This window comes from Moschus berezovskii, chromosome 5 (assembly GCF_049115385.1).
Source record: "Moschus berezovskii isolate FMDL1 chromosome 5, NW_MosBer_1.0, whole genome shotgun sequence".
Lineage (NCBI taxonomy): Eukaryota > Metazoa > Chordata > Mammalia > Artiodactyla > Moschidae > Moschus > Moschus berezovskii.
In genome coordinates, this window is record NC_142464.1 from 81,099,063 (window position 1) to 81,125,426 (window position 26,364).

A 26,364-nucleotide genomic window follows, 5' to 3' on the forward strand; every position below is an offset into this window, starting at 1 on the left:
AGAATTTTTCATAGTGGATCAGTTCAGTTCAGTTCAGTCGCTCGGTCGTGTCCAACTCTTTGCAACCCCATGAGTCACAGCACGCCAGGCCTCCCTGTCCATCACCAACTCCCGGAGTACACTCAAACTCATGTCCATCGAGTCGGTGATACCATCCAGCCATCTCATTCTCTGTCGTCCCCTTCTCCTCCCGCCCCCAATCCTTCCCAGCATCAGAGTCTTTTCCAGTGAGTCAACTCTTCGCATGAGGTGGCCAAAGTATTGGCGTTTCAGCTTTAGCATCAGTCCTTCCAATGAACACCCAGGATTGATCTCCTTTATAATGGACTGGTTGGATCTCCTTGCAGGCCAAGGGACTCTCAAGAGTCTTCTCCAGCACCACAGTGAATAAGCAATAGTAATTGTTGGGTGGATTAGGATATGAATCTAAATTTAAGAACTCTACCAATTATCACTGGTATATAGTGGCTAACAGTTTCATCATTTCTTTAGAATATTCATACAGTATAATTTCAGCTTCTCCCCAGATCTCCTTGGGCCTGATTTCTGTAATACTATATTTCATTACATGCCAAAAAACAAAATAAGACAAAACAGCAACAACCACAAACAGATGCAGAAATGTTTGCTGATTTTCTGAACTATCAAGTTGTGTTGTGGTCATCCCACTTTCATGTGAAAGGGTGATGGTGTTTTTCCATTTTCTGCACTGACTTTAATTAATCTTTCAGAAATGCTGGAGCGGAGCTTTTCTTCTAAGGAGCGTTTGCTCTGTTTGCTCTGCTGCAGCAAATCAGGCTCCTATTGTGACATTGGCAGTGGTGGATGAGTCATTGCTTTGGCTGAGACGGAGTGTTTCTTGAAGTCAGATACAAGAGCAGAATAACTAATGGTGCCTCGCTACCTGTAATCTCACTCACTCCCTCCCTCTCCTATTGCCCTGTGTGGAAGTGAAGTAAAAATCAAACTTCCAATGTTTGGTTGAGGTAGCAAGTAATTTGTACTTAAGGTCATTGGTATATTAGCATACATGTAATTTCCTTTCTTCCCTCTCTTCTTTTAAATAAGATTCAGGCAAAAGATAGACTCTGATGTGTTTCTCCCATGATGCCTTAGTCTGTTTTGCTCAGAGGCCATGTCTGGCATTTGCTCTAGGTAGATGTGATGGAGAGGAGGATTGGCAGAGACCTGCGGGTAGATACGGCTGTGCTGTCCAGCCCCCGCGCCTGGCCGCATCTCGTGTCTGCAGTGCTCAGGAAATCTTTATTTTGCCACACATAGGGGAAATGAAACTTCCTCGATATCTACTTTCCTGTCTTCTAACTCTAGGAAATGCTGAATGGAACCAAAATATCTAATCTCTTCCCTCTCAACTCCCTTACTTTATTTATTTTATATTTGGCCACACTGCCCAGCATGTGAGATCTGTGTTCCCTGACCAAGGGTCAAACCTTCATCCCCTGCATTGGGAGCGCGGAGTATTACTGCTGGACCACCAGGGAAGTCCTCAACTCCCTTATTTTAATGAAAAGATTATATATATATATATATATATATATATATATACACCCCTTTCTTGGGGGCCATGTGTGGGAGTGAATCTAAGTGAAGTTAGTTGTTATAGAAATAACTAAAGCGGACACAGTAGCATGGAGGACAGTTCTGCTGTTTTACACAGGGTTTCTTGGAGTACCTGTCAGGGGCAGAATCCTGAGTTGAATACTTCATTGGCAGTTTTCTCCTTACTGGAATTAGAACCATGTCAGAAGCCACCCCAACGGTACCTGGACCTAACCTGAGTTGAGCTGTGGAAGGTCTTATCCTAACACACCACGCATTCCCCTTATATCGCAGTGTCTCTGACTGGAATAATTTGCTGGCTGGGAGAGTCTCATTTGTTTGATTGGGAAACTGCTGGATTTAGTTAGTCCAGAAGGTAAGTGTGTGGAATGTGAAGAAAAGGCCCTGGACTTGCACTCCGAAATTGGGAAATGGGGGAAAAAAATAGGCAACCAGTGTCAACCCTTACTGGCATTGGAGCATGGCCTCCATGGCAGCAATTTTCTACAGTCGTGTATCCCCTAAGCACTCTGTAATTTTTATAAGGGACCTGAGTTCGCAAAAGAGTTCAAGTGCATTCCTAGTTAACCCTCTGGAAATCATCCTACTTGCCTTCATTTTAATAAACTTGGTTGCATGTGAGAGAACAGGGTGCATTATCGTTTAGGTCAGGTAGTTACTCATAATCCAGACTTTGTGTTTTGTGACCATAGCCTGCCATGGGGCTTGTGGGAAAGGCTGAAAACCACTGTGACTTGAGACCATTTTTCAAACTAGTCCTCTCTTTCCATCTCAGTAGCTGAGAGTTGAGACTCAGATGGAGTGAGTATCTTCTGACACTCCCAAGTCTCCCTTGCTGGATCCATACTGTATGATGAAGCACTGTCCTCGTGGCGTTTTCTCACCTGGCTTTATTTCTGTGTTGGCGAGCGAGCAATAATGTATCAGCCACTTTTCCATCTGTGTGATCTGGTAGGTGTTGAGTGGGAGATGATGGTAACTTGGACATTTAAAGAAAAGCCCATTTTGGTTTTCCAGAGTTACATACGGAGAAGGCAATGGCACCCCACTCCAGTACTCTTGCCTGGAGAATCCCATGGATGGAGGAACCTGGTAGGCTGCAGTCCGTGGGGGACACAGCTGAGCGACTTCACTTTCACTTTTCACTTTCATGCATTGGAGAAGGAAATGGCAACCCACTCCAGTGTTCTTGCCTGGAGAATCCCAGGGATGGGGGAGCCTGGTGAGCTGCCGTCTCTGGGGTCGCACAGAGTTGGACATGACTGAAGTGACTTAGCAGCAGCAGCAGCAGAGTTACATAATGGATCTCAGCTTCTCTCCTCTCTCTCCGGAGTTGGGGGCCTTCCAGTTCCTTACTGGGAGAGGAACTCACCAGAGAGTTCTGTTGTGAAATTCGGGAGGGGATTTTACATCAGATGCCTCACACTTACAGCATCCCAGAGTATTTTCTCATGATAAATAAAATGGGGGAGTGGATTCTGTGAGACTGAGGATAATTCTGTAGGTTCCCCCCCCCCAAATAACTAAGTAAATGAATAAAACATCCCAGTAGCCCCAGATGTGGAATTAATCTTCCAAGTGACAGCAGGGCTGTGGGATCACACTAGAGAATACTCGGCTGGTGGTCCTCATGCAGCCTCTTGCATACAGACCAGGAGCATGAATGTTTCTCACTGAAAAGTCAGAAGCATCGCAGAGGGCAACCCAGTGCAATTTGTTTTCAGAGAGCTTCTTTCACTCAGGTTATTAGAAAAATATTTATTGAAATAATTCATCCTGAGAGCTGATGCCTTACTAGGCAAAATGCACATTTGAGGGACCTGGTGGTGTTCATACATGAAAGACTCTGTTTTAAACTTTGGATAATTCATCTGCTCTGTTTCAGGGAGCTAGAAGTACAGCTCAGCCAGGAAATATTTATTAAGTGCCTCATTCTTCTACCACCATTAGGTGCAAGGAAGCAGAGGGCCCTGCTCTCATGGAACTTGCAGTCAAAACAGCATGGATTTTTAGAATTAAAATGTAGTCAAGGGTTCGGAAGGGGGAACTCATGTACACCCGGGGCAGATTCATGTCAATGTATGGCAAAACCAACCAATATAATATTGTAAAATAGTTAGCCTCCAATAAATAAAATAAAATAAAATGTAGTCAAGACTCAGTGCATTATTTAGAGACACTAAATTTTGCCAAAAGCACCAGGTCCCTACCTTGACAGTTCTCTTTCAGAGTCTGCTAAAGCCTCCATTTCCACAAAGTCCTCTTGGATTGTATTGGAGGGAGGAGAAGCATTCCTCTTGGAACGTGTCTATTTTGCCTTTTACCCCAGAGCCTGGCAGCAACCTGGAGTTAGTGTAATTATTAGGATGTAGGTTGGTTTCTTGGAGAAGGAAATGGCAATCCACTCCAGTATTCTTGCCTAGAGAATCCTGTGGACAGAGGAGCCTGGTGGGCTGCCGTCTGTGGGGTTGCACAGAGTCCGACACAACTGAAGCGATTTGGCAGCAGCAGCAGCAGCAGCAGGTTGGTTTCTAGCCTTCCTTGAAAAAAAGAGAATGCCTCATCTCATGGTTAGTTAAACTCTAATTTTAAATTGCGCATGTGTCTGTTATTGCCTGTGTAGCTGATATAATATAAACATTACTTGTTTATATGTTTGTCTAGAACTGTAGGCAACTGGAAAGAGGGTTAACTACCACATGCCAGTGAGATTAAATATGTTCTGGGATTGGGGTGAGATAGGATCAAGAAGCCTTATTTCCATCTTCTGAATAGGTCTGAATTACTCTGAAAAATATCTAAAATTAAATTTTTTTCTCATTAAATATATCCTTACGTTCCTTTTTCCTCTTTCTTTTCTTCTTTCTCCCATTTTGCACCCTTATTTCCCACTCTGCTCCTTTCTTTTCCTTATCTCTTTTCTTTTTTTAGTAGTAGCTAAGAAATGGTACTTAAAGGTCATGACATATCCATTCATCAGTCCAATGAATTTCTTAATACTATCGCTATAATTCCTAATTTTTTTGAGTACTTACTATATGCTCACATTCTGATAAATGATTTATATGCAGTATTTAACTCTTAAAAATCAGCAAGCTTTGTATTATTATTATTCATGGTTTATAGACAAGAGAATAGAACCTTAGGAGACTGGGAAACTTGCCCAGAGTCTTATTTCTAGTAAGTAAGTGAATTGAGACTCAAACTCAGGATCTTACTTCAGAGCTCATCTGCCTCCTGTAGAGGGAGTGTTCAGTCAAGAAGCATCACCAAGACGCACATTTGGAATGCAACAAAAAGGGTTGAGATCATGGTATTTGGGATTAGACAGACTTGGTTTGAATCTCAGCACTGGCACTTATTAGCCATGTAACACTGGAAAAATCATTTCAGCTCTCTGAGTCTCAGTTTCCTCACCTATAAATGTGAAAAATAATAACTTACTGGTTGTGAGATATTACATGTAAAACTTCAAGCCTGGCACATAACCAAAGTTTAACAAAGTTTACAAGTTTTATTCTTTATGGTAAAAAAAAAATACCATTTACCCCTTTGCTAGCAACTTCATTTCCTTACAATCATATTTTGAAATATTCTTTTAAGGATCCTCTGTAACCACTGGGAATTTAGCATTAGTTATTTAGTTAGTTCAGTCGTTCAGTCGTGAGCGACTCTTTGCGACCCCATGAATCACAGCACGCCAGGCCTCCCTGTCCATCACCAACTCCCGGAGTTCACTCAAACTCATGTCCATCGAGTCGGTGATGCCGTCCAGCCATCTCATTCTCTGTCGTCCCCTTCTCCTCCCGCTCCCAAGGGTCCTCCGTAACCACTGGGAATTTAGCATTAAGAATATGTAAAGATTCCTTGAATCCATTGATATCTGCACCTGTGTGGTTCTGGGGGATAGTGACAAGTTCTGAAATTTCCCACATGACTTGTCAAGGAGTCTGGTACAGTACTTCTGTTCAGCAGTTCCAGAATATCTCCTTCATTCTTTTGCCAAATATCCTAGTGCTTCATCAATACTTTGGATATCAGTCTAGGAAAGGACTCCTGGGAAAAGTGATGGAGAGGAATAGGATATTCCTCAGCGGTCTGTCTTCTGATCAGAGTGCCTCCCTGGCTAGATGGCTGGACATCAGGCTCAGAGGCAAGAGAGCTGATTTCTTCACTCACTTGGCATCTGACCTTATTCAGCTAACTTCTCAAGTAGTGACTTAATTGTCACTCCCAGCTCCTTGAAATTGTTCTGAGAAAGGCATTTGAAAAATAAAGTGATGTGATTCAGCAGAAATGAATCTTGTGCTAGCAGATTGGATTTCCTGCATGAAATTTTATATTGAGGGTAAAGAAGGTACAAAAGGTGAAGCATAATACCTTTTTGAAAGTTGTTTCCCAAATTAGGAGTTTTTAAGTTATGCTCCAGAACCAAGCTCAGCAGTCACAAAGGTGCAAGTTTAATAAAGCTTTCTTCCTTTTTTAATTCAGCAGTGGAAGATTTCATAGAATGATCAAAGCCTCAAAGCCAAAGTAGAATGTAGTATGAACATCAGCTTTGGCTTTGGCAGTGTCAGGGAGCTTATTTAATTGCTATGGCAGCTCTTAGCTTGTTTTTGAATGTATTACTTTCTCTCATTTAGCCAGTGTGCCTACCACATATGCAATGGCTTGTGTTGATAAACAGTTGTTGACTCTTGCATTGAAATGCATGCCTGGCTTACTAGGAAGTGTGTTAATATTTTTATTAGCATTTCTCAAGTATTTCTGACTTGATCTGGAGCAATAAACATGTCTTATATCAGAACATATGTGTGCATAAAGTTGTGTATACCCACAGACATAAATACAGATATATAAACTAGAGACTAGAGTTTTCTGAACTTGTACTCATCCTGTTTTGTATTCCACTTCATTTTCTTCTCTTTTCTACTTAGTTTTAAAGGATTCTGAATTCTACTAAACTGAATGCAGGGTCTACTATTAAGTGGGCTGTCACTCACTGTGTACAGGACACTGGCCTTAGGATTCCCTTCATCCAAACTTCGCCAGCATCACCAGCCCTTGAGGGAAAACTTTGTATCTTCTTTTCAGCTCACCCATGGTACATACATACCACCATCTCACTGTCAGTAAAACCTTTGGACCATCAAGTAGGGTAGTGTTAGTCGCTCAATCATACCTGACTCTTTGCAACCCCATGGACAGTAGCCCACCAGGTTCCTCTGTCCATGGAATTTTCCAGGCAAGAATACTGGAGTGGGTTGCCATTCCCTTCTCCAGGGGATCTTCCCGACCCAAGGATCAAACTTGGGTCTCCTGCATTGTAGGCAGATTTGTTACCATCTGAGCCACCAGGGAAGCCCAGTAGAGAGAACCCTACAAACTGTTACCAGGATGTTTTCTTCTAGCAAGTCTCTACCTTTTTTTCATAGGAGACCAGAATCTTGAAAACTTCTTGAATTTTGAAAAACAACTTATTCTCCTCCTAAATTTTGAGATCCTATTAGCTGGTTTCAGGAACTCAAGAAATCCTGTGATATGCCAGTGCCAGCTCAGTGCTCTGAACCCAGTAGGACTGCAGTCAATGTGGTAGATCAATCAGTGTCCCAGATCTGCACTCATCACCATGGAAAAGGGGCTCTTGCAGAGGTAGCAAGGACCTGTGCTAGACAGAATAACACTGCTTCTCCATAGATGGGCTGAGTTGGTAGACAGGACATAAAGTTGTAGGATTATTAAGTACAGTAAGAATCCAGATAGGGCGTGCATTCCTTAATATACAGCTAAGAAAAGCAGACAAGCAAATGCAAGTCTAGCAGAATCTGAATATTGTTGTTCAGTTGCTCAGTCATGTCCGACTTTTTGTGACCCCATGGACTGCAGCACGCCAGGCTTCCCTGTCCTTCACCATCTCCCAGAGTTTGTTCATATTCATGTCCATTGAGTTGGTGATGCCATCCAACCTTCTCATCCTCTGTCGCCTCCTTCTCCTCCTGCTCTCAGTCTTTCCCAGCATCAGGGTCTCTTCCAGTATACTGGGGTAGAATTAGTCAGCAACTAAAGCTGTCTCCATTTGTATCATTGGCCCATAAATCTGAGGTTGTCTGGGACCCATCTGACTTTGTCCTTCAGAACTTAACGGGAAACCTGAGTGCCTAATGTAATCCCTGAAATCTCAGAAGTGTGTCTGAAGGCAGGTCCCCATGTTTTGCCCAGAGTTGAGGCTCACATTAGTCACTTTTCTTAGAAAACCTCACTGAGTCAGACCCAGGATGGCAGTGAGGTGATGGGGTTGGGGATTCAGGCTCTAGGATTGTGACACCGTTTCTTCTCCATCAGCATTGGCATTCCTAGGAATGGGAACCTGGATTCTGACACAAAGAAATGGAATGACTTGGCTCTCTTTGCTGACTTGCAGACTATGTTATTGTTTCTTCCAAACCCTGAAGGTCCTTAATTTTGCAAAATAAGTATGATGATGGCAAAACCAGTGTAATTAGGAGACAAACTAGGAATGGAGAAAATATAATGAATATAATTAACAGATAACTTATGAAAAGAGTTAGAGGTTTTATGAGCCAGAATATATTCTAACTTCAACATTTTTTTTGAATATTTATTTATTTTATTTTCAGCTGTGCGAGGTCTACACTGTTACACGTGGGCTTTCTCTAGTTATGTGTGGGGGCTGCTGTTTGTTGTGGTGCATGGGCTTCTCATTGTTGTAGCTTTTGTTGAAGAGTGCAGGCTCTAGAGCATGGGCTCAGCAGTTATGGCACATGGGCTTAGTTGCTCTGCAGCATGTCATATCTTCCCAGACCTGGGATCGAACTGGTGTCCCCTGCATTGAAAGGCAGAGTCTTAACCACTGGACCACCAGGGAAGCCCCTGAAGTTCACTAACATTTTAAAGAAATGATTCTTAGAGTTTTAAAACAGAGAGGGACCTTCGTATAGAGCTTAGGCGCTTCATTTTGCAGTTATAGAAACTGAGGTCCCAAGAAGCTAGAAAATGGCAGCGGTTACCAAATAAACCCAGATCTTCAAGATTGGGGGGCTTGTTTCCCCACATTTACATAACCTCTTGAGATGAAGAGCATCTCTCCTTATTATTCAGAAATAGTACACACACACGGAAATCACAGGTTTAGCCACTGTTAGACTTGGTGAGGCTAAAACAAACAAACCAAAAAGCAGCAGTATTTGCCCAGAGGGCTGTGTTTAGGTAATAAAATCTGAGCCATAACTTTTTTGGTTCAGGAGTGACCTTTGTCACTCACAGTAGAGCCCCTGTGACTCTCCTGGAAGGCTGTGGACAGTGAGTTATGTGGGAAGCATTTCCATTTCCAAAGTGCTTGTGACCCCTGAACCTAGATTACCTTACAAAATGATGCCCAACCATAAAAGGACAAAGGACACCTTTGAGGTTTCTCTGCAACTTCCACATCACATGAACCCAGGGATTATTAGTCAAAGAGATAATACATCTCAGACATTGGAGGAAATTTAAATCACCTTCCCTAGGACTCTCAGGATTGGGTTGTCGTTTATTCTACCAGTATCTGGCGCACGAACTAATGGGAAGTTTCTATAAAACATAGTGGTTGTGTCTTTTTTGTCTTTCCAGAATAGGACACTGCCAGAGTGAATCTATTACATGTCTGAGCTATTGTGCAAGGTTTAGTCTAGGTATGAGAAACCTGCTGGGAGAGCAGTGATTCTCAAAGGACCGCCTCATCCCCACAAAATGCTCTCCAGGGAGAACAGAGTAGAGTCAAAAGAAATAAACTTGGTGCAAAAGAAGGGGTTCTGATCAAAGAAGAATATCCTGACAGGACTGTCTGACACAATCTGGACTACTGACCCAGACTATATAATTCCATTTGAAAATCTTTTAAAACAGCATTTTTTTTTCTGTTTCCAGAAATGATATCAGAGTAGTTCTACCCATAGGTGCTTCCCTTGTGGCTCAGCTGGTAAGGAATCTGCCTGCAATGTGAGAGACATGGGTTCGATCCCTGGGTTGGAAACATCCCCTGGAGAAGGGAAAGGATACCTACTCCAGTATTCCAGCCTGGAGAATTCCATGAACTATATAATCCATAGGGTCACAAAAAGTCAGACATGACTGAGTGACTTTCACTTTCACTACCCATAGGTAGGAACAGAGGACCCGCTTCCATCATGCAAAGAGCAGCACTTTATTATTACTAGAACAGACATTCTGGAAAAAGATCTGCCTTCTTTGCCTGTGGTGCTTCTGTCAAAACTATCATTCATGCACTTACAGACTGTCTTATCTTCTATTATGGTAGTTTGGTGCTTCTCTGGTGGCTCAGATGGTAAAGAATCCGCCTGCAATGTGGAAGACCTGAGTTCAGTCCCTGGGTTGGGAAGCTCCCCTGGAGGAGGGCGTGGCAACCCACGGCAGTATTCTTGCCTGGAGGATCCCCATGGACAGAAGACCCTGGCGGGCTACAACCCACTACATCATTTTTAATGAAGGAACTTGAGAGGCCCCAGCTTGTGGAATTCACTGGTCTTGTCTGTGCTTCCCGTCATCCTGTAGCACCTGGCTTGATATCATACTGCAGTGGCCTTTGAAGACTCAATTATATAGTGCCAGTGACATAGCGATAACTTGTGGGGCTGGAACAGTGTCTTGTAGGTTATGGTATACGTTCTATGTCAGTGTCCAATATGCAGTAATGTCTCTCTCATAGCCAGGCTTCATTGGTCCAGGAATCAATGGGTGGAATGGGAGTGGCTTCGTTTTCTGTCATCCACTAGGAAAATTTTTCTTCCGGTCCCCTTGACCTCAGGTTCTGCTTGTCTAGAGTTCTTAGTTACAGTAGGAGGAATACATCCACCAGTAGACACAGCAGTGATTGCAGGAGATAGCAGAGTGAATTGTTGACATTCACGTGATCCCTGTGGGTTCCTCCTGCTTCTCATACGAAGGGCAAGGAAGAGAATTACTGTATGGGATGGACTGATTGATTATCAAGGGAAAATTGCTGCTACTGTATAATGGAGGCAAGGAAGAGTATGTCTGGACTCCTAAAGATCCCTTAGGGCATATTAGTATATTCCCACATCCTGTGGGGTAATCAAAAACTAAAACAACCCAGTTTGGGACAGCTAATGGACCAGGTTCTTTAGGTGTGAATCAACTCACCAAGCAAAGAACCACAACCAGCTGAGGTCCTTGCCGAGGGCAAAAGCAACGGGTAGTGGAAGAAGATAGCTATGATCAAACCAGTATTGTAAACCAATCATTAATCGATTAAAAATAAATATTAAAAAAAAGAAGATAGCTCTGAAGACCAGCTATACTACATGACTGTTGCCAAAACAACCCATACTAGTTATGAGTACTTCTTCCTTATTTTGTTATGAATATGTTTCTCTGTATAGTAACAAAATATGTTTTCCTATCTCCTTATCGTCAAACATAAGATGTTTTAATAATAACTTTATATCTCAATGGGGCTTCCCTGTTGGCTAAGACAGTAAAGAGTCTGCCTGCAATGTCAGAGACCTAGGTTCAATCCCTGGGTCGGGAAGATCCCCTGGAGAAGGGAATGGCAACCCTCCCCAGTGTTCTTGCCTGGAGAATTCCATAGACGAGCTTAGCGGGCTTCAGTCCATGGGGTTGTGAAGAGTTAGATACAATTGAGTGACTAACACATTCACTTTTCACTTTATATCTCAGTATATAAGTTATAGGATAAGTGTGAGCATTGCCCAAGGACTTTGATCTTCTGCGGAATGGGTGTTTTCAGATGTACATAGGATAGTTGTATCATGTCAGTGGAAGTATGACTTAATTATTGGCTTTATTTGGAAATGAAGTGTAGTGTGAGTGTGAATGAGAGCCAAGTTGAGAGGGTGGAGTGTGATGATCATTTTGTTGCTGTGTCAACTTGGCTAGGGTGTACTCCCCAGTGATTTAATCAAACATAAATGTTGTTTAATTAAGCTGTTTCTGTGAAGATATTTTGTATGTAATTAAATTCCATAATCAGCTGACTTTAAGCAAGGGAGATTTATTCAGTATAATCTGGCTGGGCCTGATTCTATACATTGAAAGACCTTAAAAAGAGCTGAGGTTTCTCTGAGAAAAGAAATTTCCACCTGTGAACCAGCAGCAGATTCGAGCCTTCCCTTCCTAAGGACTTGCCCCGTGGGTTCAAAGTTGCTTAGCCAGCCCCCACCTGGCATAAGCCAATTTTTTGCAATAAATCTCTTAATGGATCTTGCATGTACACATGCACACACTCATGCATGCCTGTGTAAAAATACCTCCTGCTGGTTCAGTTTCTCTGATTAAACCCTGACTGATACAGCCTCACATGTCCCTAAACTTTTTACTCATTAGTGCTGCCAGCTGGGCCCCACGCAGATCCTACAGGTGTTGGGTGTTTAGTTAGCATGTGTTGAATTGAAATGAATTTAAGGTGTACAGTCCTTGGGTAGAGGTATCCTTTGTTGAAGTAGTTTGCTACTGCACTAAATTGCAGAGCAAGGTAGCAGGCAGCTCCCCCACCAGTATTTCCCTCTCAGAGTTAGGCGTTGATTCACAGAACCCTCTGAAACTCAAGTGACAGAAATTGGCAGTGAAAAGAACCACCACCCACACGTCTTCTAGTATGTGGGAGAAATGTGGCCAAACACTGAGACTTCACATTAAAAATTATGTCTGCCTCTGTAACTGTTTCTCAATATTATTTAGTTTCTCTTGTGAATTATTGTGAAATCTGTTAAAGGAGGTTCTGAGAGTCCAATGGGAAAAACTGGGAAAATTAAAAATTGGTTTTGAGAAACAAAGGACCCATGAAGCAGCCGAGAAGTTACATTTTCTTTGGTTGGTCCTGTGTAGATCTAATAAGTACAGTACAAACCTATTTGTATATGTTTTTATTAGTATGTACAGTGAGTTCTACTATCACGTGACATATGTGTTGCTAAAAATCAGTGAGCTATGCTGAATCATAAAGGGAAAGCCAGGGACTCATTGGAAAATGGGAGAGCAGCACAACACAAAAAGATATCCGTGACATATTTAAAAGGGTTCAGTTCAGTTCAGTTCAGTCGCTCAGTTGTGTCCGACTCTTTGCGACCCCATGAATCACAGCACGCCAGGCCTCCCTGTCCATCACCAACTCCCGGAGTTCGCTCAAACCCACCTCCATCGAGTCGGTGATGCCATCCAGCCATCTCATTCTCTGTCGTCCCCTTCTCCTCCCGCCCCCAATCCCTCCCACCATCAGAGTCTTTTCCAGTGAGTCAAGTCTTCGCATGAGGTGGCCAAAGTATTAGAGTTTCAGCTTTAGCATCAGTCCTTCCAATGAACACCCAGGACCGATCTCCTATAGAATGGACTGGTTGGATCTCCTTGCAGTCCAAGGGACTCTCAAGAGTCTTCTCCAGCACCACAGTTCAAAAGCATCAATTCTTCAGTAGGCACTAATTAAAAAAAAAAAGGTAGCACAGTTTTATACATGTTAAATGGTCATGAAATAAACCAATACTGTAATATATATGGTATTCTACCTTGAAAAAGACCTAGAGTTTTCTTGTGGATTGGAGTATTGGAGGGCTACACCTTGTGAGTTGCTGTGAGGCTGTGGAAGGGAGACAGAAAGCTGCAACACCACATGTGCATGGGTTTATCTCAAAGCACAGGTGGCAATCTGGGGGAACGGGTAGACATTTGAGGTGTATGTGGGTGGAGGTTTTGTGTGTTCCTACACACCTCATTTCAGCGGAGTGCAATTTTCCAAGCTCTCACCTGCCACTTGTCGTGGATGAGATAGCACGTATCAGTCACATTGGAACAAATTTCCTTTTTCAGAACAAGTGTGATTGTGAGACTGACTGTACTGCCTGAAGAGATCACCACCTCCTATCTGTACTTTCAAACTCCCAAAGGTTCTTCGTCAGTTTGGTGCAAAATCCATTTATTAACACTAAGATGAATAGAAATGTTTTCCAGAAACACTGCATTTGATTGTAAAGTGCTGTCACACACACCTGTGGGGTTTTAACTTGCCTGTATACAATCTGAAAACTTCTGATTTCTAAAGCACATCTGACTCTAATAGAGCAGTTGATCTGTATATTGAGTGTCTGTTTTTTATCAGGCATTGTGTTAGGACACGGTACACAGCAATTGCCTGAATCCTGTAATTTTACTAATTTAAGAGGAATCCTGCAATGCGTCTCTTAATTCTGGAACATCAGAATACTTTTGAGAAGAAGCCGTTTAGCTAAAAAAAAAGATCACTAGAGCTACACTCTAGTAAACTCCTGTTTATTGAACAGTGTGCTCTGGAATTTAGGGGAGAAATTTAGAGTGTATAAGAATATGGTACCTAAAGAAACTACAAGACATTTGAAAGAGATATTGAACAACTGAAGACATTGTTTCCCAGAGTATTCAGAGGAGCACTAGTCATGATGGATGTTCAGAAAGTCAAGTTTGGGCAGCACTGCATATTTGCTGCTCCTCTGGAGCACAATACTTGGTATCAGCATCTTAAAAACTCTGAAAGTTCCCATAGTGAAGAAACAAGTTTAACTTTGTTTTACATGGATTCTCAAATGGACTGATCTTTGAATAAGAACCTGGTACTGACCCACAGAGCACAATCTGAGAAACTCCAGACTAAGACACGACGTTCTAAATGAACTAAGAGAGGAAATTCTGTTTCTCATTTGGAAGAGTGTTATATAAATCTAATGCAGAGAAATTGTATGCTTTTATTATTTTAGGTTTAGAAATGAAAATGTAAGAGTTGCATCCTCATGACAAATGGAAAAATGAATCAAATTTGCTTGACTTGCCCAGTGGTTTTTAATTTTTAGAGTCTTCTGTATAAACTAGTAATTATACTGATGTAGCCATCAAACGGTATGTAATTATATCCATGAAATAATAGATAGTGAGCACTTTTTTAAATGAAAAAAATCCCCTTAAGTAATTATTAGATGATGAAAGTAAATTAATTCAATTCAGTACTTAAAGAATGAAAATTATTGTGATCCCTGAAGCAGTGTATATGCAGATATAGCTTCTTTCATGTGAAAAATTATGGCAGAAAAATGCTGAAATATTAAGAAAATGTGATACCTGCTGCTTTTTCTCCTATAAACTCAGTCTTACCATTTTAAGATGGTAAACATCCACAGAGGCTGGTATGCAGATGTTTCATAGCTAGCAAGACATGGGATCAGGATTCAGGCCAACTATACGCACTCTCATCTCTGGGGCCCACACACTTAACCCCTAACTAGAGCCGCAGTCAGTAAGAAAAAACAAATTTAGTGGAAATAATACTTATTTCTTCTCCTTTCTCTCCTTTCCCCACTGCCCTAACCACCCAACAAGAGTAAATTTCTGCTGTAAAGTTGTAAAATGCCATCCTAAATATTCTAATGTTAGAGAATATTTTGCTGTGTCCTACTCCTTCGGTATGACTGTCGTATTTTGGGAGTATTTCATATTAGCATTGCAGAAGTTGTCTGTTTTGCTACTTTGTGAAAACCACTTTGATTTTTTAGGCCCATCTGTACAAAAATATTCAGAATAACAATTGGCATTATTTGTCAAGAAAATAGCTGCTAGTGATGACCACTCACTTAATCCAACTAATTCTGTGGAGACAGACTGTTGTTACAGCTGCCACATCATAAATTGATCATAAAATAGTATAATGAAGGATATGTACAGACATATGCTCAGGTTTTCATGATGGTTGCTGTGGCATAGAATTGCAAATGCTTCATAAAAAGTAGGTGCTTGCCTTTTTGATATGGAAGATCTTAGACCTAAACATTGAGAATAAAACTGGGGAGTCAAGTAAATAAGAGTATAATTCCTTACGTGATTTATAAAATTTTATTCCCTAGTAAGATTGCTTTTTCATACTGTTCACACCTAGACAGCATATTAAAAAGCAGAGACATTACTTTGCTGACATATAGTCCATATAGTCAAAACTGTGGTTTTTCTAGTAGTTTCATGTATGGATGTGAGGGTTGGACTATAAAGAAGGCTGAGTGCCGAAGAATTGATGCTTTTGAACTGTGATGTTGGAGAAGACTCTTGAGAGTCCCTTAGCCTGCAAGGAGATCAAATCAGTCAATCCGAAAGGAAATCAGTCCTGAATATTCATTGGAAGGACTGATGGTGAAGCTGAAGCTCCAATACTTTGGCCACCTGATGCAAAGAGCCAACTCATTAGAAAAGACCCTGATGCTGGGAAAGATTGAAGGCAGAAGGAGAAGGGGATGACAGAGGATGAGATGGTTGGATGCATCACCAACTCAATGGACATAAGTTTGAGCAAGCTCCAGGAGATGGTGAAGGACAGGGAAGCCTGGCATGCTGCAGTCCATGGGGTTGCAAAGAGTTGGACACCACTGAGTGACTGAACAATGACATTAAGGTTGCTTGGTCATAGTCTGCTGTCTGAATACTGGGTGGGCCTAACTGCTAGTTGCAATTACTAAGTATTTTTTCTAAAGTTAACCTTGGAAAATTAGTTAACTGCCACAGTCAATAATAAAATAATCATAAAAGTAAACTTTTGAATTTTATTTGAAATGTAAAGATATTTCCAACAGGAACATTAATTAATCATGGAAATGGGGACGGGGGAAATTTTGTTTAATAATTGAGATGTCACTAAACACTAAGACTTTGAAGCAGACTTCTGATGAAAGCTTCTGTGTTATGATTCCTCCTCTGAAGAAAGATTGGTGTTCCTAGGATTTAGAATCTTTTTTTTTTTTTTTTTTTTGTGGTAAGAGGAATGGTTATTGGTTGCAGAGTTCAGGTAGGTTTTACTGTTCTTTTACCTTTCTGGTAGTAAGTAAGGCATTGATGAAATAGCCTTTGCTGAGTAATTCATGAGAAGTGTGCTCTCTGACATCTGGACTTTGATACGTCTTGCATGATGATGTGTGTGGACTCATGCCAAGTGATTGCCCATATAACATGCAGCACAAAGTGCTAGGCTGGGTGGTTTACAAACAGTCCCTAAATAGCCAGGTCTGCAGAACGAATCACCCAAAGGGGGCCTTTCTGTGCTTGCATGAAGCCCACCAAGTTCTCTGAGCTAAGGCGTCCATATTCTGGTGTCCTCTCCCAGACTATTCACTTTCTGTCCTCCCCATCAATATGATCAATGCAGTCAGTATTTTATATGGTGGCTGCCACCATTCAAGACACTAAGGCATTATAAAGGCCCTCATCAGCCTTCTTGCCTGACCATGTAGACCAAGTCACCCATCAGTTAAATAGCCATTCAGGAAACTGTCATTTAATTTGCCTTTAATTATAGATAACTCCCTTGGTTCCAGCTAATTAAAACCCAATCAAATCCACCTTAACTTTAGAGCAAGGGATGACTTTTTTCCTGTCAGTACGTTCTAACAATCTAATATTCTCTGCTTAGCTTAAAAGCTTTATTTGTGGACTCAGGCTGGGGGTAATGATATCATCATAACTGATATTTTTAGAACTCTACTATGATCTTTTAGACTATTTCCAATTAGAAAACTTGGGGTTAGGTATTTCTACAGTGGGAAGAGAAGCAATTGATACAAAAGGAGAATTTTACCTCCTAAATAAATGAAATGTAGCATAAGTTGCTGTTTGACCATTTACTAATGCCATCGACCTAGAAATTAGATGTGATGTCAATTTCATATTTTGAACCTTGGACAGTCATGGAGAAAGTACTGTACTCATTTATTTCATCAGGCAGTTCCAAAGACCAGTTATATAGTAATGTGATAATAAAGCCTTTGACTGTGTGGATCATAATAAACTGTGGGAAATTCTGAAAGAGATGGGAATACCAGACCACCTGACCTGCCTCTTGAAAAACCTATATTCAGGTCAGGAAGCAACAGTTAGAACTGGACATGGAACAACAGACTGGTTCCAAATAGGAAAAGGAGTACATCAAGGCTGTATATTGTCACCCTGCTTATTTAACTTATATGCAGAGTACATCATGAGAAACACTGGGCTGGAAGAAGCACAAGCTGGAATTAAGATTGCTGGGAAAAATATCAATAACCTCAGATATGCAGATGACACCACCTTTATGGCAGAAAGTGAAGAGGAACTCAAAAGCCTCGTGATGAAAGTGAAAGAGGAGAGTGAAAACGTTGGCTTGAAGCTCAACATGCAGAAAACAAAGATCATGCCATCTGGTCCCATCACTTCATGGGAAATAGATGGGGAAACAGTGTCAGACTTTGTTTTTTTGGGCTCCAAAATCACTGCAGATGCTGATTGCAGCCATGAAATTAAAAGACACTTCCTCCTTGGAAGGAAAGTTATGACCAACCTTGATAGTATATTAAAAAGCAGAGACATTACTTTGCCAACCAAGGTCTGTCTAGTTAAGGCAATGGTTTTTCCCATGGTCATGTATGGATGTGAGAGTTGGACTGTGAAGAAGGCTGATTGCCGAAGAATCGATGCTTTTGAACTGTGGTGTTGGAGAAGACTCTTGAGAGTCCCTCATCCAACCAGTCCATTCTAAAGGAGATCAATCCTGGATGTTCATTGGAGGGACTGATGCTAAAGCTGAAACTGTAATACTTTGGCCACCTCATGCGACGAGTTGACTCACTGGAAAAGACTGATGCTGGGAAAGGTTGGGGGCGGGAGGAGAAGGGGACGACGGAGAATGAGATGGCTGGATGGCATCACTGACTCTGTGGACATGAGTTTGAGTGTACTCGGGGAGTTGATGATGGACAGGGAGGCCTGGCGTGCTGTGATTCATGCGGTCGCGGAGAGTCAGACACGACTGAGTGACTGAACTGAACTGAATGTATGGATGTGAGAGTTGGACTGTGAAGAAAGCTGAGCACTGAATAATTGATGCTTTTGAACTGTGGTGCTGGAGAAGACTCTTGAGAGTCCCTTGGACTGCAAGGAGGTCCAACCAGCCAATTCTTAAATGAGCTCAGTCCTGGGTGTTCATTGGAAGGACTGATGCTGAGGCTGAAACTCCAATACTTTAGCCACCTCATGCGAAGAGTTGACTCATGCTGGGAGGGATTGGGGGCAGGAGGAGAAGGGGACGACAGAGGATGAGATGGCTGGATGGCATCACTGACTCGATGCACATTAGTTTGGGTGAACTCCAGGAGTTGGTGATGGACAGGGAGGCCTGGCGTGCTGTGATTCGTGGGGTTGCAAAGAGTCGGACATGACTGAGCAACTGAATTGAACTGAACTGAATAATACTTGTGGCACCTTACAGAATGTTCTTAGTTTAAATTTTTAAATTGACTCATTTTATATAGAGTCAATTCTTTTTGAAAAATATTTATTTTCCGCTGCCTTGGGTCTTAATTGTGGCACACGGGATCCTTTGTTGCGTCTCAGGTTTCTCTGCAGTTGCAGTATGTGGGCTTAGTTGTCCAGCGGCATGTGAGATCTTAGTTCCCTAACAAGGGATCCCCCCGGAATCCCCTGCTTTGGAAGGTGGATTCTTAACCGCTGGACCACCAAGAAAAACACGTGAAGTCAATTCTTCTAACACTTACCTAATGTTCTGTGATAGTCTTCAAAATCTACTGGTTATAGTTTTTTTAAATTAGCCATTGGAGACTCTACTGATGGAAACCCAAAGTAGGTTTTGTGAAAATCTCTGGCCTATATGCCTGAATAAATAATCACTGAAAACATTTTGAAATTAAACCCTCCATTTTTTTTTTGCTTTTATCATTTTAAAATAATGTGATCTCCGTTATACTGCACATTTCCTTGTCTTTTAAATAATTTAACTCTTTTTGAAGACTACATGCCTAACAGTGCCTTATTTAATATGTTATCAATCTCCTTTCCTTTTAAGGGGGATACAGTATGTTATTTCAGGGATCAATAAAGTTTGAAAGTGTGTTTGTATCTATACTAAGGATCCCAGACTGTTATCTTTTTGTAATTGGTAATTATTCTTTATGCTTCCTCACTTTCTCTCACCACTGCTTAGGGCAAAGTAGTTTAAACCACTTCTTCCTCACATCAGATTTTCTGTGAACTCTTAGTAAGGCCAGAATTGCCAATCACGACAGGAAATGAGATGACCATCTTGAACATCATTAGCCTTGTTTTGATACACAGATCACTGGAAAGCAGAGATCTGGGGACTTGATACCCAGATGGGGGCTCAGTCCTGTTTGTATTGTGCAGGTACTTTTCTATACATACGATGAACGTTCATCTCTCCTTTCCCCTCAAAGCTCCTGACTCCAGCTTCCAAGATATGTTTCCCATGACACAGACAAGTAATTTCATCTCTCTGGGCTCAGGTTTCTCATCCGGAAAACAGAGATGTTTGCAGTATCTACTTCCCAGGTAGTTTTGAGGATAACTGAGGTAATATCTGTAAAGTTCTTACGGCAGTCATACGTATGTCAAATATGTGCATGCTTAGTCATTCAGTCGTGTCCGACTCTTTGCGACCCCTTGGACTGTAGCCCACCAGACTCCTCTGTTCATGAAATTCTCCAGGCAAGAATACTGGAGTGGTTGCTACTTCTCTAGGGGATCTTCCCGACCCGGAGATCGAACCTGCATCTCCTGTGTCTCCTGCATTGCAGGCTGATTCTTTACTGCTGAGCCAGCAGTCATACATAGTAAGGGTTAAATAATTAAAAAAAAAAAAGATTGGCCTCTGGATAAATGACTCTTTAAGCTTTTGAAAGGAAAGATCTGAGAGGAAGTTTCTTCTCGTAGAGGTTGATTTACACCTTCTCTTCTGGGGTAGGAGTGGGGTAATTTAGAGGACTGTATATGAAGGAGCAGAACTGAAAGGTATTACCTAAAATATCTGTAGAAAGTGCTGGCAGTAAGCCTGGGTCCTGACTGGATCTAATGAGATATGGAAAGATGTTCATAACAGCTCCTCTGGGGCTCTTCATAATATGTCTTAAAAGGAGAGGAGAGGAATAAACTGCAAACATATGGGGGTGGAGGGAATTGGGGGCAAAGATTATACAAAGGGTTAGCAGTTATCTTCTATCACCTAATAAAGGCTGAAAGAGAGTGATTCTCAAGGAAGATGATGTATATATATACATATATATATCTCAAGTTATATGTGCATCTATCTTATCTATATCTATATAAAACCTTTTAACCACCTGTCTAACCTAGGTGTTTTTCTCAGCATCTCCCACGGAAAGGGCCCTGGCCATCTGCTTTGTTAAAGAAAGCAGGCACTGGATCATGTAGTACACACAGGGGAGGCCCTGCCGGCCAGCATGAAGCTTGGAAGCCCTTGGTGGTGCCCGCGGGGCAGAAGACCCTGCCCAGGGACTCGTCCCCCCGGCAGCTGGGTGGCCCCGCTGCCCGAGGTCCGTGCTGGCGCCGGGCCAGGTGGCTGTTGCTCCGACGGCCGCCCTTTGCCCCGGCTCGCAGCCCCGGTCATAATGCGCTCTAGGCTCAGAGGTGCAGCCTTGTCCAGCTGCAGCATGTTTATCTTGTAATCCACAGACAAGAAGAAAGGAGGCAAATTCCAGCCTTTTAAGAAGTTGTTCGGCAAAAGGAAAAAGAAAGGCACGTCGGTTTCCCAGGAGGCGTCTGCGGGGCGCGAGTGTCGCTCTCCCCCAAGTGTCAGCAATGGAACCTTCTCTTCCGACGAGGAGACCCTGGAGGACAGTCTGAGGTAATCACTCACACTTTTTACCCCCAGACCTTTCGCGGAGTTCCGGGGTGGGGAGTGGAGTCCCAAGGGAGGCAGGGCCACCCCGGCCCGGGTTCCACCTCCGGGAAGGTGGAGGATCGGGGTGCACGGGGTGCTTGCTCTACGCAGACACCTCGGGGAGCTGGCACGCGGGTCTCACCTGCCGGGAGAGCACCGGAGTCGAGCCTTCCTCTTGCCCTGGGAGGAAAGTGGCAGCTCACCGCCTCAGCTCGACAGGCTTCCTTGGATTGAAGGAGACTGTGTTCCCTGTCCCACTGCCTGGCAAGGAGAAAGGTTTCACACCCACGTTGAGTACACAGACTGCTGGGGCACAGGATGTCACCCTCACACCCCTGGCCATCTCTTGCAACTTCCAGAAGCTGCCTCCAGTGAGCTTTCAGTTCCGGCTCCTTATTCTGTCTCCACCAGCCTCCCCACTTCTCTGCTCTCCTCTGTCCCTTCTCCCTCTCCTCCTCCTCCTCTGTCTCCCTGTCTCTTTTCTCTCCTTCTGTCCCCCCCCGACCCCCGTCTCTGCTCTCTCCTCCTTCTCGCTCCCTTTCTCCTCCTCTGAGAGCACCTGGCTGTGACAGTGTCAAGAACTTAGACAAGCAGGGTCAGGCAGTGCTTTCTCACCTGAGTGCTGGGAATTGAAATCAGAGTCAGAGATGGTTAAGCTCTGCTCCTGACAGCTCTGCAGTCAGCTCCTCTGAGAAGCCCTTTCTCCTCTGAGAAACCAGAAACTACCAGTTCTGGTTTGTTTGCCTTTGACAGCAATCCCCCAGCATCGGGAGCCTGGCTCCAGCAAAGAGCTTGTCGCTTTCTCTGGATGTTATTGATGGGCTTGTCTGTCTCTCTCACTCACCTGTCAGTTCTGTGAAGTCAGGGAGCGGGTTTTATTCAGCCTCATCTTAGCCTCTCAGGAAGTGTTTCCTGTGAATGCTTGGCAATGCATTAAGTACGTCTTGATGGCATAGATGATGTAATCTGTGATATTCTTATTGTGTTTCAAGGACAAAGACAAAAACATCCTCAGTGGTCTGTGAGTATAGTGTTGTCAACTGCAGTTGAGCCCAGATTACAGAATCCTCAAGCAAGCCATCCACATTAAGCTTTACAGTGCCCACAACAGCATTTGTTAGTTCCGAGTAATGCCGACTGCTTTTCTCCACAGGCCCGTTATTTGTTTTCCATTGTCTTTAGTAAGGAAACTACTGACCAAAGGAAACGGTCTCACTGAAAGAGAATACAGCTAGCACCAAACTAAACCCAATTGTTGGAATGTCAGTACTGATGTAGAATTGAGTTATTGTTCAGCATGAATCAGTTTTGATTTTACTTCAATATCTTCCTTTGCAAAGTAAGACTGTGAAGCTTTTTGCTTCACACATCAGAACGAGGTACAGATACAGATATGACCGAGTAGCGTTTAATGCAAAATCTGAGCTCAAGTCTGGAAAGTTCTCCTTTAGAAGGACTGTCCTATGAAAGCACAACTTATCCTTTTTATAGCTCTGTCAAGTCTCTGATTTCTTGTTGAACTATATTAGACTCAGAAGACCCTAGACTCTGGTTCTCATCCCACTTAATTGGTATTCCAATTACCCTTAGGTTGTTTTCCTTAAGGTTTAAAGTTTTACAAAGCCTTTGGGAAATCTACATTGGATCTAACAGCTACATTTCCATTAAATATATGTAATGTTACATGTTCTTATTAATAAACCTGTATTTATGAAACATATGCTGTCTTTTAATTGTTTAGCACGTTTGTATAATACAGGAGGTTAGAAGGATAAACTTTGGATAGTGAGTTTTAAAATGGCTCTTTAAATATTTTTAAAATTAAAAAAATAGGAAAATAGAAATTCCTTAAAATATGTATATTCCTGTTTTCTTCTCAGAAATTCTCTTTTTAAAATTATTAAGTTATTTATGTATTTATTGCTGCTTTGGGTCTTCACGGCTGCAGGCAGGCTTTCTCCAGTTGTGGCCAGCAGGGGCCGCTCTTCGTTGCGGTGCGCAGGTTTCTCATTGCGGTGACTTCCCTTGTTGCAAAGCACAAGCTCTCGGTGTTCTGGCTTCAGCAGGTGTGGCGCATGGGCTTTGCTGCTCCGAGGCATGTAGAATCTTCCCAGACCAGGGATTGAACTCGCCCCTGTGTTGGGAGGCATATTCTTATCCCCTGTACTACCAGGGAAGTCCCAGAAATTTCCAACTGAAAAATAATTCCTCCCATAAAGTAAATATTTACGTACATCATTTACAGTATAGCTGAACTTCTGATTATTTGACCTATTTACAGAAGGAGAAATTGAAAAATGCTGCCTCTAACAATTCTTATTTTCAGTTCACTGCCCAATTAACAGATACGCTCCTTTACATTGTGTAGGATTCAAAAAGTGTATGTATATATATATATATATATGTAGTGTATTTTATTTGTTAATCTCCAAAACGGGCAGCTGCTACTAAAATACAAAACTCAAAATTCTGTGAACATACTCTCAGGTGGAGGCTCCAAGGAGGCAGACTTCAGCCCAGTGTGATGGAGAATTTCATAATTACTAGAGCTGTTTAAAAATGGAGAGGCTGGGTGTATGCCAGGGGGATTGGGACTGATGAAGGGCAATTTCTGCACCGGGTAGAAATTTAAAGGAGCTGAACTTTAACATGCTGTCGAACTCCAAGAATCTGTAATTCTAGAAATGTCTCCATGGCCAAAAATAGCTCATTATTGATCTGTTCCTTCTGCCTGAAATTTCTCATTTCCTTTGGGTCTTAAAGCATTCTGTTCTTTCTCTAGGTTAGAAGCCTTTATTTCTCCTAAGCTGCTACTTTTAAATTATACATGCCAGTGGGAAAAGCAAAACAGTAAAACATGATCAGTTTTTATCAATTTAATATGACTTCCTTTATTAACTAAAGACAGCTAATACCGTGTTTCCCAAAGTGTGCTAAATAGATTTTAAATTTCAAAAGGGGGGAGAGGGTCATTTTGACAAAAAGGTCTGGGAACTCCTGGACCAAAACGAATTAAATAGAATTCTTTACATAGGACTTTTCAGAGCTTTTACTATGCCATTGTGCCCTTGGAATTTCCAAGAAGAGAGCTGTCATTTGCAGCATTTCCAAGATTCCTTTAACCACAATTTTTACCCCCCTCAGAGAATATCCATTGGTATATATTAAAGTTACCACGTGTTAAACTTAATACAAATGTGTTTTACATAGGTGAATTCATGTAATATTTACCATGACTCTCTAAGATGGACATTAGTACTCCCATTTCAAAGATGAGAAAACTAGAGCTAGAGAATGACTTGCTGGTAAGTTATTCAAACGGTAATGAGTGCACTTGGAACTGTCCATTACTCTGCTTCTCTGTCCTGCTGCAGCTGTGCTTGGGAGCTAGTCACGTGGCCCTGGGTTGTCCTGCTGGCCCTGGGTCACTAAGCTCGGGTATCCTTTGGCCCTCAGCTGCCTGATGGAGGTTCTGCTACTTACGGGGACAGCACTTGTCCTACTTCCAGTTTCTACTTAACACCTGGCATTGACTGTATCACACACAGCTACAGCACTTTACAGTAAGTGCCAGCTGTAAGCATGTTAAGAACTGAAGGGGCTCCCTGGAGGGTGAGCTCACCCTGGGGCTGGAGCAGGACAGGAAGGGGCTCAGGAATGAGGAGGCCTTGAGCTGTCTCCCAACAAGTGGTAGGACTTGAAGTGGCTGAGAGACAAGGCACGGATGTTTCCAGTCAGAAATGGCATAAGCAGAGGCTTCCACTTGAGAACGAATGTGGCAAATAGGAGGAAACTTTCCAGCTCATTCTGTGAGGCCACTGTTACCTTAATACCAAAACCAGGCAAAGACATCACAGAAAAAGAAAATTACAGACCAATATCTCTAAGGAATCAAGACATAAAAATCCAAAACAAAATACTAGCAAACTGAATCAACAACATATAGAAAGGATTATATGCCATGACCTAATGGAATTTAAGCCAGAAATAAAAAGTTAGTTTTATATCCAAAAATCAATCAATATAATATGCTATATTAACAAAATAAAGGACACAAACCACAACATCTCAGCTGATGGAGATAAAAGCATTTGACAAAATCCAACACCTTTATATGATTAAAAAACACTCAAAATTGGGAGTGGAAAGGAATTTCTTCAACTTGATAAAGGACAGTGATGAAAATCCACAGCTAATATTATGCTTAATGGTGAAAAAATGTGTTTCCCTTGAGATCAGGAAAAAGACAAGAATCGCTTTCTAACACTGTACTTATTGTAGGTTATAACTAGGACAGTGAGGCAAGAAATGAAGCTTTAATTTTGGAAAGGAAGAAATAAAGCTATCTATCTGCAGATGCCATGATCTTATATATAGAAAATCCCAAGGAATCCACAAGAAAACCATTCAACTAATAAAGTTGAGCAAGATTGCAGAATACAAGATTCAGGTTTTCTAAATGTCCATCGACAGAGGAATAGATACAGAAGATGTGGTACATACATACAGGGGAATATTACTCAGCCATTAAAAAGAATGAAATAATGCAACTTGCAGCAACTCTCTGTTTAGGAGTGTCATACTGAATGAAGTAAGTTAGAGAAGGAAAAATATCATATGGCATCCCTTATATGTGGGATCTAAAAAATGATACAAATGAACTCACTTACAAAACAGAAAGAGATTCACAGACTTAGAAAACAAATTTATGGTTGTGGGGGTGGGGTTGGAGGGGGCTTGGGGGAAGGGATAGTTGGGTAGTTTGGGAAGGTTATGTACACACTGCTATATTTAAAATGGATAGCCAACAAAGACCTATGTATAGCACATGAACTCTGCTCAGTGTTGTGTGCCAGCCCGGGTAGGAGGGAGTATTGAGGGAGAATGTATACATGTATGGCTGAGTCCCTTCACTGTTCACCTGAAACTACCATAACATTGTTAATTGGCTAAACCCCAATACAAAACAAAAAATTTAAAGTTTGGGGAAAAAAGAAAAAAGATTAGGGTTTTGTATTTCAGTGTGCCAACTACTCCTAAGA

General features: G+C 42.1%; 1 protein-coding gene across 3 annotated transcripts in view; it reads left to right on the forward strand.

Moving 5' to 3' along the window:
- Positions 1-26,364, forward strand: part of CRACD (capping protein inhibiting regulator of actin dynamics) — a 278,521-nt gene that overhangs the window by 204,318 nt on the left and 47,839 nt on the right. For all 3 annotated transcript variants that reach the window (XM_055434331.2, XM_088836349.1, XM_088836346.1), the window contains one exon: positions 21,115-21,286. The gene's annotated coding sequence lies outside the window, so the exon portion shown is untranslated. The remainder of the gene's footprint in view (positions 1-21,114; positions 21,287-26,364) is intronic.